Source organism: Natator depressus, chromosome 4 (assembly GCF_965152275.1).
Source record: "Natator depressus isolate rNatDep1 chromosome 4, rNatDep2.hap1, whole genome shotgun sequence".
Taxonomy (NCBI): Eukaryota; Metazoa; Chordata; order Testudines; family Cheloniidae; genus Natator; species Natator depressus.
Window position 1 is genome coordinate 66645854 of NC_134237.1, and position 20275 is coordinate 66666128.

Genomic DNA, 20275 nt, shown 5'->3' on the forward strand with positions numbered 1-20275 from the left:
AAACAAGTTTGTTAATTACAACCAAGTCTGCCTACACTATAAAAATAACCATGTTTGAAACATGCTTTATTTAAGATATGGTTGTGGACTTGCGGTGTTGTGTTGGCTTTTTGCCCAAATGGAAAAAATAGAGCTATTTTTTTCCTGTGATGAGTTGCAAATCATTTGGCCTCTCAAATTTTAAATCCTTAAAAAACAAATTTCCATCGTACTATCAGTAGTGAAATGTGTTGATTTGTATTTGAAACTAACCCTTAATCTTTGTCTCCTTAGACTGTGAGGTCCTTGGGGCAAGGACTACTGTTCTTGACCATCTGAGAAGCACCTAACACAGTGTAGGTGCTATCATAAACAGATGATAAACATTTTAACTGCTTTTCAGATTTTCTAGCCCTTAGAAAGGGTTATAATTAGAGATGCATAAAAATATGATGTTAGCAATAAGTGTTAATATAAACAAACCCAGTTGGGCCATTAGAAGGGTTTGAAACTAGGACCTACCTCACTGAAAGCACGAGCTTCTAAATGACTAAACCCATTAGACGGAAGCCTCAACTGATTCAGAGACCTCTAATGTGGACTAGTTTCTAGAGAAGGACAGAGATACATACTGTTAGTGTGGCTTACGCTAGCACCCTTTCGGTCTGAACTATATTTTTAGCCCTTAGGGGAAGGTGAATTTCCCACAGCACTGAAATTTTTAGCATTTTAGGTCCTGTATTTATAGGATTGATTTAATTGAACCATTACAATCTCTGGTTGGAGAAACCCTGGTAGCTCCATTCAGACTGTGAATTTAGTCTTAAAAACAGCCTGTTGTTCCTAAGGAATTGCAGGGGCTTTTTACAACGTTTTGTAATCTTTCAAGTATTGCAGTACAGTATGAGCAAGAACTCTAAACTCTTGCTTTGGGTGACCTACAATGGACTGTTAATGTTACACAAATGTATTTTAGGAATAACTAAAAGGCAAGTATCTACACTCATTGCTTTCCTTAATACCATGATGGCTTCTAGTTTCCAGGTTAGTGAGATAACATTTATCTCCAAGTCCTCGCCATGTTAATATTTATTATAGCATTTCGTATGGTTGTAATTATCTTTTATTTTGGTATTTTGCTGAATGCTTATGTACATCTGAAACAATAATATGTTGTAAATACTGTGGCTGCTGTATAGCAAAACTGTTGGGAAATAAGGAGTTGTACATCACTGTAGTGTGAATTAGAGGGGTGTGAAATGTAGAGCAATAGAACACGTGCTCTAACTGCCCCATGTAGATCCTGCTGATGCGTACTGAAAGGTATTGCACATTACCGACAGACAAGCCCTAGAACTGTATTTTGTTCAGTTATCTGAGACTTTCACGGATTTCAAGGCTGTTGTCCATTTTGAATTTCATAAGGCTCATTACGCTTAAGGATACATTTGTAGTGTTAAGGGCTACTGTCCAATTGCCATTAAATCAGTGAGACCAGTATGACTTAGAATACCATGCAACCCTATAAAACGTGTCCTTTAGCGCTCTCATTCTAATCTTTGTGCTCCTTGCACAGCTTTAAATCCAATGCTGCATTTTCATACATGTATTTTTAAAACCACACCAGTGCATCCGGCACATGGGTTGTACCCTGAAAATGTTCAATAAAGATGCCAGGACAAATTATCAGACATAAATGCTGAAAGAGATGAACTGCAAAGTTTATAACACTTGTATTATTCCAATAGATGCAGCTCTTAAATACTTCAAGTGCTTTGTAATGTTTTCATAAATATATTTGGCAGCAGTGAAATTTAAATGCAATATCAAAATGTGAATGTGTATTTACCACCCATTTCACTAAAAGTTAAGTTTCACTACAGGTTTCTCCAGGTGTGGATTAAAAACTCAGGTTAAATTGGAGCTGGTTTAAGTGTATTTGCTAACCCTGGCCTAACCTTAACTTCTTTTCGTAATCTGGACAAACCCTTCCTGGTCTTAATGCAGCTCTTTTTTTCTTTTCATATGTCAGAAATATGAACCTATATTTCAGGTTTAGTTTAAAAAAAAAAAAGCAGTTCTCTGAGCTTGTGACTATTTAACCATTGGAAGTACAGAGTTTGAATACTTTAAGAATTAGATTTTTGTAGGCTTTTTTGTCCACTGTTCTCTGTAGTGGGTCTCATTTTAACAGTACATGAATGCAGTGGTACTTCGAACTCAGAAGGTTTTTCTTTGAAATTCAAGATCAGACCAAACAGTTATTTTTACATAGGAAGAGAATTTCTTGACAACAAACTTCTGTTTTGTTACTCACTATGCTATTAACCCCATCATTTCTAACTCTTTGCTACCAGCTGTGAAACACATACGGCTTTTGGAGTTTGAGGTTAAACACCTATCTAGAGCTTGAGAATATTTAGCCAGCCCAATGAGGTCACAAGATCAAAATTCCTCCTAAATAGCTTTTCAGGTGAAGACTGGAGTCAGGGGAAAAATCCTGTATTGATTCATTGTTCAGATGTGGTGCAATCAACTATTCATACAAACACTAATCAGTTAATCTGAATTCTGTCTGGAGACCTGCCTTTCTTAAGCGTGAATGATATCTCACTAGTCACAGTATTGTCATGAGTAACTCTTCATCTGAGACTACTAGGCATGTGACTCTATATGTAGGGCACTCATGTTTTGGACTGTGGAGCATTGGGACTCATATAAGATAACTCGTCTTATTTAATTTTTCACCAGTATTGCTGATTCAGACTTGTCTCCTGCACATGGTGATAAAAGGAAGATGTCATGTTTGTATTTTTTAGGCACCTATCATGCTATTCATTTGTGAGCATTTTTAAAGTAAATAAGAAGCTTAGCTTTGACTATTATTTTAAGGTCTCTGTTTTGTATGTAAGGCACTTTTAAACGTGTCTTAAGCAAAAGAACTGGGCAGGTAAAATGTGCCAAGAAATGGGAGGAATTTAAGTTTTGAAAACAATAGAATCTTGTTCCCAATCCCTGTTGCCATTTCCCTTTGTCATCTTCCATGTGAGAGGCTGTCCAAATGGCCCCAAAAAATCATTACTGATTTTAAGTTTCTATGTCTGCTTCCCAAGTATATTTGAGAATGTTTGTTTTCCTGTGATACGAAAGTTAAAATCCATTTTTATTGGCTTCATAGATTCTAAGCCTAAGAATGGTCACAGTGAACTGACCACCTGAATACCACGGGCCATAGAACTTCCCTGAAATAATTTCTGTTTGAACTAGAGCTTGGGAATATCAAATACAGTAACTTTAGAATGAGAGTATGCGTGGGGTGGGACCAGAATCCACAGAAAAAAAAAATCCTAAAGCAAGTAAAGGGTAATTAAGAACAATGGAAATTAGAGTACTTAAATGTAGATTAGTATATGGCTGCTCTCTGGGGAAGGGACTGTCTCCTTGTTCTGAGTTTGTACAGCATCTGGCACAATCTGAGTTCTGGTAATTAATGAGACTTCTAGGTGCTATCTTCTTTTTCATCTTGTACTCATCTCAAAGCATCTTTACAGATACCGAGAGAATAGTGCATCACTGTTCTTTCCTGTTCATGGCTTGTTCCTCCATTAAACCCAGCCTGGTTGTGTCCAGGCATACAATGGCCTACCATGCAGGTGGTGGTCAGCTTCTTGATCTGACTGACTTTGGTTGTATTTGCATTGTTTTCTTTGGCATCCTATCATCTGTTTGTCTTCTACAGTGTCCCCACCATCATAATTTTTTTACTGCAGCCAATCGCATACCCGGATTTTTCATTTGTTTTAAAATCATTCCACTTTCTACCTGCCACCTTCCAGAGAACTCTCCCCTCTGCTGCCTCCAGCATTCTGATATCTGTATTTAAAGCAATTGCTTTCAGACCACAGAATAATCTTGTTAGTACACTGGTCTGATAAATTTTCACTTTATTACCAAACACAATGTTTTTCGGTCTATAATTTGATCAACTTCTGTGCAATGCTTGTAAAAGCAGGTCGCCTTTTAACTTCATTCTTGAGGGAAAGATCGGCACTGATCAAGATACACATAAGATTGTATTTATTCTATGGTTTCACTGCCTCATTTCAACATTTTATCTATTATCCCTTTTCCAAGACTCAACTGCTGTTGTCTTGGCATTTATTTTAACTCCAAGTTGACTACACAATTTTCCAAGGTAGTGAAGAGTGTCATTAATTCAAATAGGTCTCCAGTTGTATGATATCATTGGATAAGCTAAAGAGCTTAACTGTAGATCATCCAGTATCATGCCCTTCCACTCATCTACCATTCTTATCTTTAATATAAGAACATGATGAAAAGTAACAGTAATTTCATGCCCCCTTGCCCTCACCAAACTTTGACTTGAACCAGTTGCTTAATTTTCCACCAATTCTTACAGCACTACAGGGGTCTTGGTACATAACTTTCATAATTGCAGCTATGCTATCTGGAACTCCATATGATTTTATTGCTTTCCGTAATGCTTCCCTCCAAACCAAATCAAATGCTAGGCGCTAGAGTAAGACAAACAATATAGTGGTGACTGAGTGCTCTAGCTGAATTCTCAGATGCCAGTATTGTATACAGGAGGGTGGAGAGCACAATGTAAGACAGAACTCAAACCATACAGTGCTCTTTTTAAAGTTAAAGCTTTCTTTACATCTGAAAACTAATTTGTAGCCAATGCAATCTATGGAGCATAGTTACATTTTTTTGGCCCCGTATGATATGGCAGTTCAGGAGAAAGTCTTGTAGTGCACAGAAATTTCCCAAATCTTTCAGTCTGCAAAAACAGATCAATTTTTAAAGTCTTCTCTTGCCCCCTACCCATACATGAATGGTGTTCGGGCTGTGGCAGAGCAACATCTCTGGTGGTAGTCCTTCGGAACTCAAATGGAGGGTCAATACTGAAGTATTATATGTGGGGCTGGTGCAGCACCTATCATTAAGACGCTTTCCATTGTAAGACACTGTTTTCAGTTGCTTATAATTTTGCCAAACTTCAACTGTTTCAGCTTAATTTTTCCATGGCAAGTAAATGACTCAGGCTGCATTTTTTTGGAAAGTTTAAGCCAAAACTGTTCAGCCACTTCTAAGAATGAGGCTAGGAAAAAACAATGTTTTTTAAAAAAGTCACCAGAATTACTTTTAAAGCTCTATCTCGCCCAAGTTTTGTAGTCAGGACTTAAAACTTGGCAGGGAGGCAGTGGCCTTTTGTCAGGGCTAAGCCTTTTGCTGTCCCTGTGAAGATCCGTCCAACCTTGGCAAAGTTATAAGCCTTAGGAAAAAAAATCAATTTTCACATGCTCAGTAGAGACTTGCTAGATTGTAACAGCTAAAATCTCCAAATGTTGTGTCCTTGCTGAGCATGCTCAAGCCTGTCTCAGCTCTTAGTGCTGGCCAGACTGTACATGCACCATCCCTGTAGAGCATCTGAGCATATTTCATCCCCTCACACCTCTTGCATGTAAAAGGATTGCACATGTGCCATTCCTGCAAAGTAACTAAGCATGCTCCCTTCAGCCAAGGGCTACGGGGCAAAGCCAGACTCTCCCTGTAACGGCTGCTCTGAGCCAGGGTGGGGCCAGCACTGAAATTGAGAGCAGGGAGCCTCTCTTCTGTGCTTTCGATAACCTCCTGTGACGGTTCCCCCCATAAGCCTTTATGGAAATATGCTTATGAATATATGTGACATAACTGGAATATGTTCTATGCTACATATGCCATGTAACATATCTATGTAAAGGTTATGATCTACTGAATCTATTAATCCTATTTGTATGCACGTATCATTTTTGTATTTGAAGTTATGAATATTGGCTGTGTACTGGCTTGATTTCTAAATAATCTTAGTCGAGCATTTGGTCAGTTCCTGGAGAAAGGAATTCGCAAAGTTAAGTGCCCAGTCAAGAAGCGCTTAAGGAACAATGCATCTTGGAATGCTCCAATCCACATAAGAAGTATTTCTGGAGACATTCAAGATACCATGTGGGCAATGGCTTCTGCCTGTAAAAACTGTGAGTCATGCGTGGACATGTGACTTGCCCAGGTGACTCCAGAACTCCATCTTGGAGCAGGACTTTGCATAGGAGAGAAGAGGGGGTCTCCACCCACAATAGAAAGTCTATTTAAGCCCGTGGGAGACCCCTCCATTTGGTCTTCCACTGACTAAAGAGAGCGTCTCTCCACCCCCAAGAAAGAAACTGGAACAAAGGACAACTGCAGGGGGTGTGAGTGATTGCTGGACCCGGACTAGAAGGAGGTTAGTCTGTAAAAGGAAGCTTACTGGAACCGGTGAGGTTTTATCTGTAGTCAGTTTGATTAGACATAGACTTGCGGGTTTTATTTTATTTTGCTTGGTAATTCACTTTGTTCTGTCTGTTACTACTTGGAACCACTTAAATCCTACTTTCTGTATTTTTAAAATCACTTCTTACTTATTAATTAACCCAGAGTATGTATTAATACTTGGGGGGACAAATAGCTATGTACATCTCTCTATCAGTGTTATAGAGGGCGAACAATTTGAGTTTACCCTGTATAAGCTTTATACAGGGTAAAACGGATTTATTCAGGGTTTGGGTCCCATTGGGAGTTGGGCATCTGAGTGGCAAGGACAGGAACACTTCTGTAAGCTGCTTTCAGTTAAGCCTACAGCTGTTAAGGGATGTGGTTCAGACCTGGGTCTGGGTTTGCAGCAGGCTAGTGGGTCTGGCTCAAACCAGGCAGGGCACTGAAGTCCTAAGATGACTGGGTAGGAAATCAGGGGCAGAAGTAGTCTGGGCACATCAGGTGGCAGCTCCCAGGGGGTTTCTGTGATCCAGCCCATCACACCTCCCTACTGGTATCCATGGTAGTGTGGGAGGAAGTCCTCCGATTCAAATGCAGAGAGAACAAGTTATACCTAGAGCACTGGAGGAGTATATTGGCACAAGGAGACGGGGATTGTCTGGGAGCCAGGGAGTGGAGAGGATAGCGATAGGGAGCCATTGGTTTGGGTGGCGGGTGGGAAACTGAAATCATAGAAAGAGCTGGGTGTGAAGACTGAGGTAGGCAGGCAAGGAGATTGGGACTGGGTGCCTGTGGAATGGGGAGGCAGAAGTGAGGGTGAGCGGACACAGATCTGATAAGGAGCCATAGTGTGTGTGGAGAGAACAGAGACTGGCTGGTCAAAGACTAGGACTAAGACGGAGGAGCCAAGAGCACTGAGGAGATTGGATGAGAATCTCAGGGAGGGAAACTGGGACTGGAGCGAGGTGAGGTTGGGGCAAGTGGGCAGGGAGGAGAGTTAGTGGAGGCTTGGCATGGTGGAGAGAGAGATTGGGGAGTTGGGAAGGGGATTTGGAAGTGGGGGAGACTGGGATTCTGGAGGGGGGAAACTAGGATTTATTGGACAAGGAGGCTGGGAGTGGAGAGTGGGACTGACTAGTTGAGGAGAATGGGCCTGGGATGAGGAGTCGGTGGTGGGGAAGAGATAGGGCTGGGGTATGAACAGGTCGGAGGGAATGGGGGAGAAGGTGTCAAGCTTGGAGAATAGCGGAAAGAGGAGTCAATGCCCATTTGAGTACACTCCCCTCCAGAGCCTGGAATGGAACCCAAGATCTGAGTCTCACCATTGTTCTGCTGTCAGCAAATATCTGTGAAACACACTTTCCCCCTCTAAGTGCTGGTCCAAATAGCACTAACTTACTACTGCTAACCGTTAGTCCATTAGCTTAAGTGGCAGAGGACTGTGTCATGGTTTTAAAGATTCTAATCCTGCTGACGATTTAGGTAGGTGTCAATGTGATGCCACATGATGGAATTTTCTATTTACTAAGTTAACTTTTTAAAAACCTAGGAAATTGCACACACAAAATACGTTAAAAGAACAGTATTAAGGTAGCAAAGTTAAGCACTCTAAAGGAAATGCTAAAATTAAGGTAGTCCAATCTGGATTCAGCCCCCTGGTGCATATGTATTATGATACAGCTTTAAAGACATGATCACGTACTATTTTTTTCTTCAGAACTCCTGCCTCATGCGATGTTTTGTTTTGTCCTCATTGTTCAATGTGTGGCCCCAGGTCTTAATTACTGTATGCTGTTGAAACCCTGCTTTGAAGATAGAATTATTCATTTCCTCATGGGCATTTTTATAATGTTCATCACTATAGTGTCCAAGTGCTTCACAAACACGAATGAAATTATTTTCACAACACCTCTGGGATTAGAAGGCGCTGTTATTCCCCAGGTGGGGAACTGAGTCATGGAGACGTTAAGGTCAAAAGTATCAACTAATTTTAGGTGCCCAATTTGAGATGCCTAGAAACTGATTTTTCAGAATACATAGTATTATATAGCACTTCAGACATTTAAAGCACAGCTCCCATTGACTTCAGTTGCAGCTGTGAGTGCACAGCACTTCAGCATGTCAGATTTCAGGGTATCAAGTTTGGTACCCAGAAAATGAGGAACATGTAATTAGTGACCACCTATGAAAAGTAGGGTTTAAGAGATTTGCCCAGTATCACACAGCAACTCCATGGCACGGGCTCCAATGCTCCAAGGCAGCATTCAATTGCCTTAACCACAAGACTGTTATTCATCTCCTGCCTTGTTCACGACACATCTTCTAGCTTCTGCAAAAATGGAACAAGGGGCCTTACAGACCAACAGCCTCATTCATTGCATAACCCTGATTCATCCCCAGAGCGGGTACATCCAGTGCACTGAACGAGGCAGGGGAAAATAGTATGTGCAAAAATGTAATTAAAGGCTGCATCAATACATATGCACAAAGGGGTTGAATAAAGGTTCCAGAGGCAACCTTTATTTTGGTGTTTTTCCTCACCAGCAACTACCCACCACACAACAAAAACCAACCCAGGGACCAAACCCTGCTACAAACCCTGGTGCCAACTCTGTCCACATATCTATTCAAGGGACACCATCATTGGCACTATTCCCTTTAAGCTGTGCGTGTGTGTGCGCGCGCACAGATCCTAAACCCCCGCGCACACAGCAAAACACCGGCGCACAAAAATTTGCACAGAAGCACAATAATTTGCACAGAAGAAATTTTTTGTGCCCACGGCCTGTCAAAAATTAGAGGGAACATTGATCATAGGACCTAACCATATCAGCCACACTATCCGGGGTTCGTTCACCTGCACATTTACCAATGTGATATATGCCATCATGTGCCAGCAATGCCCCTCTGCCATGTACGTTGGCCAAACCGGACTGTCTCTACACAAAAGAATAAATGGACACAAATCTGACATCAGGAATCATAACATTCAAAAACCAGTAGGAGAACACTTCAATCTCTCTGGTCATTCAATAACAGACCTCAAAGTGGCAATTCTTCAACAAAAAAACTTCAGAAACAGACTCCAACATGAAGCTGCAGAACTGGAATTAATTTGCAAACTAGATACCATCAGATTAGGCCTGAATAAAGACTGGGAGTGGTTGGGTCATTACAAAACCTAAACTTAATTTCCCCAATACTAATTTCTCCCTACTGTTACTCATACCTTCTTGTCAACTGTCAGTAATGGGCCACTCTCTTACCACTTCAAAAGTTATTTCACCTCCCTTGGTATCCTGCTGTTAATTGATTTATCTCGTCAGACTGACCTAACACTTGGTAAAGCAATCCACATCCTTTCATGTATTTATACGTGCTCCTGTATCTTTTACGTCATACATCTGATGAAGTGGGTTCTAGCCCACGAAAGCTTATGCCCAAATAAATTTGTTAGTCTCTAAAGTGCCCCAAGGACTCCTCTTTTTTTTCCCTAACTCTTGGGTGTCTGACTTTGCAATCTTAATACTGTTCTTTTAATGTAGTTTTGTGTGTGTATAAATTCTTTAAAGAGAGAATAAAACAGGATATATTACAGGGCCAGTGAAGGGTGCCATGGGGTCCCTAGTGGTAATGTAACACAGAATTTAGATTCTTAACTTGATCCCTGTCCTGCTGGATAGAAACTCTCTGCCCCTAATTGGAAATGGAAAGCAGTGTCCTATTTGCAAATACTTCTAGCTGTCTGAAGGACTCTGGAAGGAGTGTAACGGCAAAATGAGGCATTTAGAAGAGAGAATTAAAAGGAGAGAACCAAGTAGTTTTCTTCAGTGCACTATGGCTAAATGTTTTTTCATTCAAATGTCCCAGGACACCTTAGAGCAATTTCAAGTTTCAGCACCACAAGATAAAAAGATCCATATGCATTTTCTACTTAACCATCTGCAGTGGTGTTCAGATACTGGGATGACAGGGGTTATTAAAAATACCTCTGAAGTAGATGTTTCCTTATTATAATCGTCTCTGAAATTTGCTTGAAAATTTTGAGAAGTTCGCCTATTAAAAGATATATACTGTGTCATCTGTAGAGAAAGTTAGAGTGTCCTCTACTGCTTATCCCTTGGAATGGCATCCTGAGCAGTAAACTGCAAAGGAGTGAGATGGTAGCAGTTTGGGCAAGAACCAACTACTCTGAATGTCATCCTGACTGCAGTTTATCATAGTTAGGGCTATAAAACTTTTTACCCCTCAATTGTATCCTTTATTCATGGATTTACCAGAGCAGTAGCTTAATTTTTCCTCTTCTGATGAATTTATGTCTATATCTTTCAGAGTTGCAGCCATGTTAGTCTGTATCCGCAAAAAGAAAAGGAGTACTTGTGGCACCTTAGAGACTAACCAATTTATTTGAGCATAAGCTTTCGTGAGCTACAGTCTATATCTTGAGCATTTTAAACATTTGGGACTTTGTTGCTTTAGGGCCAGTAATTCTACAGGTGCAAAATTGCAAATAGCTACATATAATCATTGTTCATGTTGCCTAGTAACTAGAGCTGAGCATGTAATTCTAATTAGATAAATTTGATGGAATGTAGCCTCTTCTTTCCCCCTACATGAGCACATTGAGATTTCCATGCATTTATTTCCTGTAGAACTAAAATGTCTTTGAATCTTTTACTGTACAAACTCATTACAGATATGCAAAATCTGGTAGGTATTGCTTAATTGTGATTGGTCTTCTAACTTTCATAGCATTTCTGTTCTCTGTTTTGATGAATGGGCAAGCATTTAAATATTAATATTTATGCAAATTGAAAATTCTGTTTCAGTATAAAACTCTTAATATTCACTGTCTTTTAACAGTCATTCAAATATTAGTGGAAAGAAAACAAAGGGAGAGCAAACATGATCAAAAGCAAGTTATTTAAAAATCCCGAGAAGTATTCACAGAATTATTTGCTCAGCTGTACTGATAAACTTGCACAGAACTTCCTATGAATATTGCAAAATTAAACACATGTGAAGTGCTTGCAGTATCAGGGCATAACTCACACGAAATTAAATATCTGTATAAAGGCTTGCAGGAGCAGGGCCTTAATCCTGAATACCAGAGAATTCCAGTGTCATATTTTATCCTAAAATTCATCATCACACCATCCCTTGCCACTAAATGATAGAGAACGATAATATGGTTTTGCTATTAATAGAAACTGTTATGAACCTTGTCATAAATGTAAAGGGAAGGGTAAACCCCTTTGAAATCCCTCCTGGCCAGAGGAAAAACCCTTTCACCTGTAAAGGGTTAAGAAGCTAAAGGTAACCTCGCTGGCACCTGACCAAAATGACCAATGAGGAGACAAGGTACTTTCAAAAGCTGGGAGGAGGGAGAGAAACAAAGGGTCTGTGTGTCTGTCTACATTCTGTCTTTGCCGGGGATAGACCAGGAATGGAGTCTTAGAACTTTTAGTAAGTAATCTAGCTAGGTACGTGTTAGATTATGATTTCTTTAAATGGCTGAGGAAAGAACTGTGCTGAATAGAATAACTATTTCTGTCTGTGTATCTTTTTTGTAACTTAAGGTTTTGCCTAGAGGGGTTCTCTATGTTTTGAATTTAATTACCCTGTAAGGTATCTACCATCCTGATTTTACAGGGGGGATTTCTTTATTTCTATTTACTTCTATTTTTATTAAAAGTCTTCTTGTAAGAAAACTGCTTTTTTTTTCATTGTTCTCAGATCCAAGGGTTTGGGTCTGTGGTCACCTATGCAAATTGGTGAGGCTTTTTACCAAACCTTGTCCAGGAAGTGGGGTGCAAGGTTTTGGGAAGTATTTTGGGGGGAAAGACGTGTCCAAACAGCTCTTCCCCAGTAACCAGTATTTGTTTGGTGGTGGTAGCGGCCAATCCAAGGACAAAGGGTAGAATATTTTGTACCTTGGGGAAGTTTTGACCTAAGCTGGTAAAGATAAGCTTAGGAGGTTTTTCATGCAGGTCCCCACATCTGTACCCTAGAGTTCAGAGTGGGGGAGGAACCTTGACAAACCTTATTCTAATTACTTTAATTTTCATGTACATATGTTGTATGTTCACTTAAATGAGCTCTTAATTTAGTGATTGGTGAACCTTTCTACGGAAGCTGAGGGGTGTGACTTTAAATGAGGTTATTTTTATACCTGACTGTCTACATCTTCTTGTCTTTTTACTTAGATTCAGTAGTTGTTTTTTGGTGGGGGTTTTTAGGCATTATCTGAGATTTATAGTTTTGATTTAAAGATATGGTGATTTCTCAGATATTTTTGAAAAATGTTTAGCAAAAGTGTAAGTAATTCCCTCCCTCCTCCCCCCTCCCCCCCCTTGAATTGTTAATTCTGCTTGAAGACAGACTTCTCTGTTCAAGATCTGACCTTTGGTTTATTTCACACTCATAGTGATACTCCTCAGATTAAACACTTGGTTGCTGAGGTGATTACTTTAATTACAGTGGATTATTAAAACTTCAGGTGAGAAATAAATCTTTTGTGGAACAATAACATGGTCTTTGACAGACCAAGGAAGAGAAGAAATAATAAGTTCAAGCAGGACTAAACAACAAATCTTCAGTTGTCTGAGGCATCAGTATCTCTGAAGGAATGAAAGAGAATGATGTTCCAAAATTGCCTTTAAATGGCCACGGTAACGGAAGTCTTTATCTTTTTAAGATTATTTTGTGTCTTCAAACAAAACAAACAAAAAAACCTCCCAATAATAGACAGTACACTAGTAATAGCTCTGTAAAATTCAGGTTGGGGAATGTTTGTGATTGTCTTAGTATTTGTCTCAAGAAACAGGCATTTTAATCTTTGTAATAATGTTTAAAAAATTTAAAATGGAAACTCCACAACATGAAGAAGAAGGAAGCCAAACTAAACAGTAGTGACATCTACTTCCTGAGCAAATGCAAGATACAAAACATCATCCCCAGAGAACTCACCACCTATAACACTCTGAACACTATGTAGAGCTCCATGTATGCTGAACAGCTCTTCAGAAGGACGTCTGAACAACTGAAGAACCATCTCCTGCACTTCACATACTCCAGAAGGGACCACCTTTAATAAGAAATCGCCTGCAGCTCCCACACACTGGGGAAAAAAAATATCAGGAAACCTACTTGTAGATTGTGCAGGAAATCCAAAACTATCAAAAAATCCTGATGACAGCCATCCAGCAAAAAACCAAAAAGTGGAACCAGCTACAACACCACCACAACCAAGAGAACACTGCCTCTGGGAGAAACCAGAACCCACTGCATTGACGCTACACAACACCTCAACAACTTATCAAGACTACTCCTGACTGGAACTGCATTACCTGTGCTGTCCAAGTGACTGAACTTCTGCCCTGCTACAGAACCTGATACCATACTAACATGTGGAGAGCTAGGATAATTATTTTGCCAACTCTGCCTCAAAGAATTATTTCACAAATACACCACCACGCACAACCACCATATCTCCACCAAAAGACATAAGAATAAAGAATCATCTGACCAGACACCCCTCAGCGGATGAAACCACACATTTGATCATTTAAACACTGGAACAGGGAAAAAACCAACAACTGTGAAATCCTTAATAAACATTACATTCACCACAATATCTCCGCCACTGAGAGGGAAGCTATGCAGTCTCTGAAATCCAACCTCCACACAAAGGAGGTGCCATTGTAGTCCTCATTTGTGATGACTGCACCAACAAAGCCAACTGACAACTCTGACACCACCTACTATAAAGAACTCAATAAAAGACCCCACTCCACAGTCCAAAGAGGAGTTTAAGGATATCATCAAATCCTTCCCCAAACAACCCCAAGAAAAACTCTACAACTTCATCCCTCACAAACCCACCACAGGGGCCTTTTACATACTTCCCAAGATACACAAACAAGGGAACCAAGGCAGAACCATCATCTTTGTCCACAGCACTCTTTCTGAAGGAGTATCACGACTCATAGAAACCATCTTCAAACCACACACAGAGCCAGTTTCCTCCAGAAACTCCAACTTTAACAACCTCCTTTAGAACAATACAGTTGCCACCATGGACATCATCTCTCTATACATCAACATCCCTCATTATGAGGCATTGCTGCCTGCCTCAGATATCTACAAGACAATGGACAACACTCAGAAATCCACCCCAAACACATCACCAAACGCATCCATTTCATCCTCTGCCATAGTAAAGAACTAAATTATCAGACACATAGATGAACAAGATTTGTTGGGGAAGAATCAATGCATCTGTTGTAAAAGGAAATCATGCCTCCCAGTCTATTAGAATTCTGTGATGGGGTCAACAAACATGTGGACAAGGGTGATCCAGTAGATATAGTATGCTTGGACTTTCAGAAAGCCTTTGACTAGGTTCCTAACTAAAGACTCTTAAGCAAAGTAAGCATCCATGGGATAAGAAGTATGGTCCCCTCATGGATCAGTAACTGGTTGAAAGACAGGAAACAAAGGGTAGGAATATATGGTCAGTTTTCAGAATGAAGAGAGGTAAATAGAGGTGTCCCCAAAGGATCTGCACTGGGACCAGTGCTGTTCAAAATATTCATAAATGATCTTGAAAAAGGAGTAAAAAATGAGGTGGCAAAGTTTGCAGATGATACAAAATTACTCCAGATAATTAAATCCAAAGTAGAGTGTGAAGAGTTACAAAGGGATCTCACAAAACTAGGTGACTGGGCCACAAAATGGCAGATGAAATTCAGTGTTGATAATGTAAAGTAATGCATATTGGAAAACTGTACACCCAAAATGATGGCATCTAAATTAGCTGTTCCCACTCAAAAAAGAGATCTTGGGGTCATTGTGGATAGTTCTCTGAAAACATCTGCTCAATGTGTAGCAGCAATCAAAAAAGCTGACAATGTTAGGAACCATTAGGACAGACAAGACAGTAAATATCATTATGCTACTATATAAATTAATGATACACCCACACCTTGAATACTGTGTGCAGTTCTGGTCACCCCATCTCAAAAAGATATATTAGAATTGGAAAAGGTGCAGAGAAGGGCAAGAAAAATGATTAAAGGTGTGGAACAGCTTCTATACAAGGAGAGATTAAAAAAATTGGGACTTTTCAGCTTGGAAAAGAGATGACTAAGTGTGTGTGGGGGAATCGGATAAAGGTCTATAAAATCATGAATGGTATGGAGAAAGTGAATAAAGAAGTGTTATTTACCCCTTCACGTGACCCAAGAACCAGGAGTCATTCAATTAAGTTAATAGGCAGCAGGTTTTAAACAAAAGGAAATACTTTCACATAACACACAGCCAACTTGTGGAACTCATTGCCAGGAGACGTTGTGAAGTCCAAAACTATAACTGGATTAAAAAAAGAATTAGGTAAATCATGGAGAATAGCCAAAAGGGCTATTAGCCAAGATGATCAGGGATGCAACCCCATGCTCTGTGTGTCTCTAAGCCTCTGACTGCCAAATACTGAGACTGGATGACAGGATGGATTACTTAATAATTGCCCTGTTCTGTTCATTACCTCTGAAGCATCTGGCATTGGCCACTGTTGGAAGACAGGATTCTGGACCAGATGGACTATTGGTCTGACCCAGTATGGCTCGTCTTAAACAACTTTACACTGAACAACAAACATTTTGTCCAAACCACAGGAAGAGCCATATGCCAGTCTCTTCATGGGCCACCTCAAGGAAGAATTCCTGGAAACAACGCACTGCAAAACCAATGATATACCTGGTATACATAAGTGATATTTTTATCCTCTGGACAGGTGACTTAAACTCTGTCATAGGTTTCCACCATAACTTCAGCCACCACCCTGATCCCCATGATCAGGTTCAGCAATGGAACTCTACAGACGTTTACATACAAGAGACCCATGGATCACCACACTTACCTCCGCAGATCAAGTAACCACACTTGGCACACCAAGAAATCTGTTATCTGTTACCACAGAATATGTTCCAGTGAGAAAGTCCTGGATACACACTTAAAACTGCTTTCTCTAAACAAGGACACTCCACCAGGGAAGCAGATCACATCATGGAATGGGCCACCCAAATGCTCCAAGAGAACTTTTTTCTCCACAGGGGGGAAAAAAAAGCTCCACACTAAAACCCATACGGCATATCAAAGAATGGCAGGGACCACATCCTGAAAGAAATAGCTCAATCCCTCTCTTCTGTCCTTCAAACACCCCTCCCCCTGCTCATCATCAGAAGCAAGCTCCCACAGTCAAGGACACACCAACTCAAGTGGGAGCAGACCTTGCCATAACAGATGTAAAATCTGTAGACAAATCTCCACTGCTATATGAATAATATCCGTTCCCCAACAACTAACCTTTTAAGATACACGGGTGCTACCCATGCTTGTCACAACATGTGGTTTACCTCATCCAATGCACTAAATGCCCCAGTGACAACTGTTTGGATGAAACCAGACAATCCCTATGCTCTTGAATGATCTCACACAGAGAAATGATGAGATAAAAACACCCTATCACCCATGGGCACTTTTCACAAAACAATCACTCCATATGTAACCTCTCAGTCTTTATTCTCAAAGGAAACTTGTATAACACCTTCAAAAGAGGAGGCTGGGAACTTAAATTCGTTACACTGCTGGACACTAAAATCCATCGGCTTAACAGACACACTGATTTTATGGCTCCTTAGAACAATTTATAATACACCTTGCTGCCCTCTAAACCTCCTTTGTCCTTCAGACAGGTTAATTGCCCACTTCACTTTAAGTGATCTCCTAGAACATGTGTGAACTCTTTATGCTCACTTGCACACTCTGGCTACCTTTTCCAGACTTGAGGAAGAGCTCTGAGAAGCTCAACAGCTTGTCCCTGTCGCTAACCGAAGTGGTCCAATAAAAGATGTTATCTCACTCCCCTTGTCTCAGTGATTAAAACATTTTTTCACCTGAGAGAGGAAGAGGGCAGGCTCAAGCACATCATTTTTTTATTTTTATCATAACACCATAATAGGACCAAAATTGCAGTGGTCATTAATACAGCTGGTAGGAAATCTTCCGTCCCAATATATTTTGATGGAAAATGGAGTTTCTACAAAATTAAAATGTTGTGTGGGAAAATTTCAATTTGCCAATACAAACCAAAATAAAATACTTCATTTCAGGACTTGAACTAGAATATTTAGGTTTGTTGTTGTTATTTTAAAAGTTTCATTTCAAGTCAATTGAACATTTAACTCTGTTTCCCTATTGTGGTGCATTGTCTCATGGTATTGTAGTTTAGATCCTGACGCCCCCACTCCTCTTTATGGGCTGGGCTTTCTGGCTGGCCTATATTGAGCTCGAAGCAACACAATCTGTGACCAGAAGGGAGAGCATATTGCATCTTGCCAGTTGTAGGCAGACCCTCAAAGAAGAACAGGAGCATCAGGAATCCAAACAACAACTCCTTTGACGCAATATTGATGTTGAACTGACTCAAAATGAAACGTTTTGGGTCAAATCAACAAACCAAACTGAAACACTTTAATTCAGGAATGTCAATGTTTTGTTTCAATAAAAATAAGCAAAACATTGACAAAACAAAACATTTTGCCATTTCTGAAATATCTTGGAACTTCTAATTTCACAAACATTTTCAAGTTTTCATTTAGATTAGAGATGAAAACAGATGTTGAAATTTGGAATTTCTTATGGGATGGAAATTCCATTTTTTTCTGAGCTCACCTGCTACATCTTCAGTTCCTGTAGGTGAGAACTGAACTTTGGGCAAAGGTAAACATGTCTCAGTTCCTTTTCCAACATATTTTAAAATAGTTTGAACATAACATAAGAACATAAGAATGGCCATTCTGGATCAGACCAAAGGTCCATCTAGCCTAGTATCGTGTCTTCTGACAGTGGCCAATGCCAGGTGCTCCAGAGGGAATAAACAGAACAGGTTTATAAAGTGATCCATCTCCCGTTGCCCAGTCCCAGCTTCTGGCAAACAGAGGCTAGGGACACCATCGCTGCCCATCCTGGCTAATAGCCATTGATGGACCTATCCTCTGTGAATTTAGCTAGTTCTTTTATGAACCCTGGTATAGTCTTGGCCTTCATAACATCCTCTGGCAAAGAGTTCCTCAGGTTGACTGTGCGTTGTGTGAAGAAATACTTCCTTTTGTTTGTTTTAAACCTGCTGCTTATTGATTTCATTTGGTGACCCCTAGTTCTTGTATTATGAGGAGTAAATAATACTTCCTTATTTAATTTCTCCACTCCTGTCATGATTTTGTAGACCTCAATCATATCCCTCCTTAGTCTCTTTTCCAAGCTGAAAATCTGAATCTTATTAATATCTCCTCATATGGAAGCTGTTCCATACCTCTAATAATTTTTTCCCCCTTTTCTGAACCTTTTCCAATTCCAAAATATCTTTTTTTGAGATGGGTCGACCACATGTACACGTAGTATTCAAGATGGGGACATACCATGTATTTATATAGCAGCAATATGATATTTTCTGTCATCTTATCTATCACTTTCTTAATGATTCCCAGCGTTCTGTTCGCCTTTTTGAGTGCCGCTGCACATTGAGTGGATGTTTTCAGAGAACTATCCACAGTGACTCCAAGATCTTTCTCTTGAGTGGTAACAGCTAATTTAGACCTCACCATTTTATCTGTATAGTTGGGATTATGTTTTCCAATGTGCATTGCATCAACATTGAGTTTCATGTGCCATTTTGTTGCCCAGTCACCCAGTTTTGTGAGATCCCTTGGCAGCTCTTCGCAGTCTGCTTTGGAATTGAATGTCTTGAGTAGTTTTTTATCATCTGCAAATTTGCCACCTCGCTGTCTACCCCCTTTTCCAAGATTGGTCCAATAAAAGTCACCCACCTTATCTCTCTAATATCCTGGGACCAACACAGCAACAACAACACTGCATACATTCTCCAGAATCTGTTAAGATAATGAGGAAACAAGATGAGCAGTGTGACTAGCACCTTCTTTACCTACAGGCTGAACAAGATTCCACAAACTTATTCTCCCTCCACATGACTTACAATTGCAAGTCCACTCTAGATTTTAAAATCTTTCCAATTGTTGTTGCTGCTGTTGTCGCCTATAGACATGGTTTAGTAATCATTTTACACTCACTTATTTTAATGAGATTTCTATTTTAGAATATACATAAAAATAAAAATAGAAATGCTTCATGAAGAAATGGTAGGTGGCAGAAGAAAACTTCACTCAAAGGCACAATTCTAGAACAGAATAGTCTCATGTTCAATTTTAAGGTTGAAGAACAATGTATGTGTAATGGCATTAAGTTATTTCTTCTCTGCTGTGCCTCTGAAAAGCAAAACATTTCTCCTGTTGTCTTCAAGTAGTTCATTTTTTTATTGCTAAATATTTTTTTTAAAAGGATAGTGTTTTCAAGGCCCAAACTTAGAATTAACTGGCCCTATATGGTTTCACTCAACAAACTTACACAAGCTCTGCTGAAAGATTGTCACTGAGTTTGATCTAGAAAGTTGTAATATGGTATATGTAAACTAACAATGTGCTTTTATTTATTCCTGGAGTCTTCAGTTATGATTTGGTGTGATGTAACTTGTAATTGGAACAGTTTAGAGGGTAACAGCCTATGTTGGCAAAAAGAAAGACATATAAATATGGCACTAGATAGTGATTCATAATTATTTACAATGCTAGCTATTGCAATTCAGCAGTGAACGATGGGTATGAAATTCCTTAGATTAACATAGAAACAATAACAGTGGTCATCTGATAACTGGGACTTGGGAGAGTGAGGAATCTAAAGTACTAAGATGTTTCAAGATGCTCAAAACCTCAGTATACAGAATTTGTGGGGTAATTTGTACTACTGCGATAGCTGAGTAACAAATGAAGTAAAACACGCATCATAAAAGAAATTCCTAAATTAAATAGAAGACAGTTTTGTGATCCAAAACTTAAACTCAGATCAGCGG

The 20275-nt window shown here is 39.8% G+C and overlaps 1 protein-coding gene across 3 annotated transcripts in view; it reads left to right on the plus strand.

The window, feature by feature from the left end:
- Positions 1 to 20275, plus strand: part of KLHL2 (kelch like family member 2) — a 104432-nt gene that overhangs the window by 44370 nt on the left and 39787 nt on the right. The gene's annotated exons all lie outside the window — the stretch shown is intronic.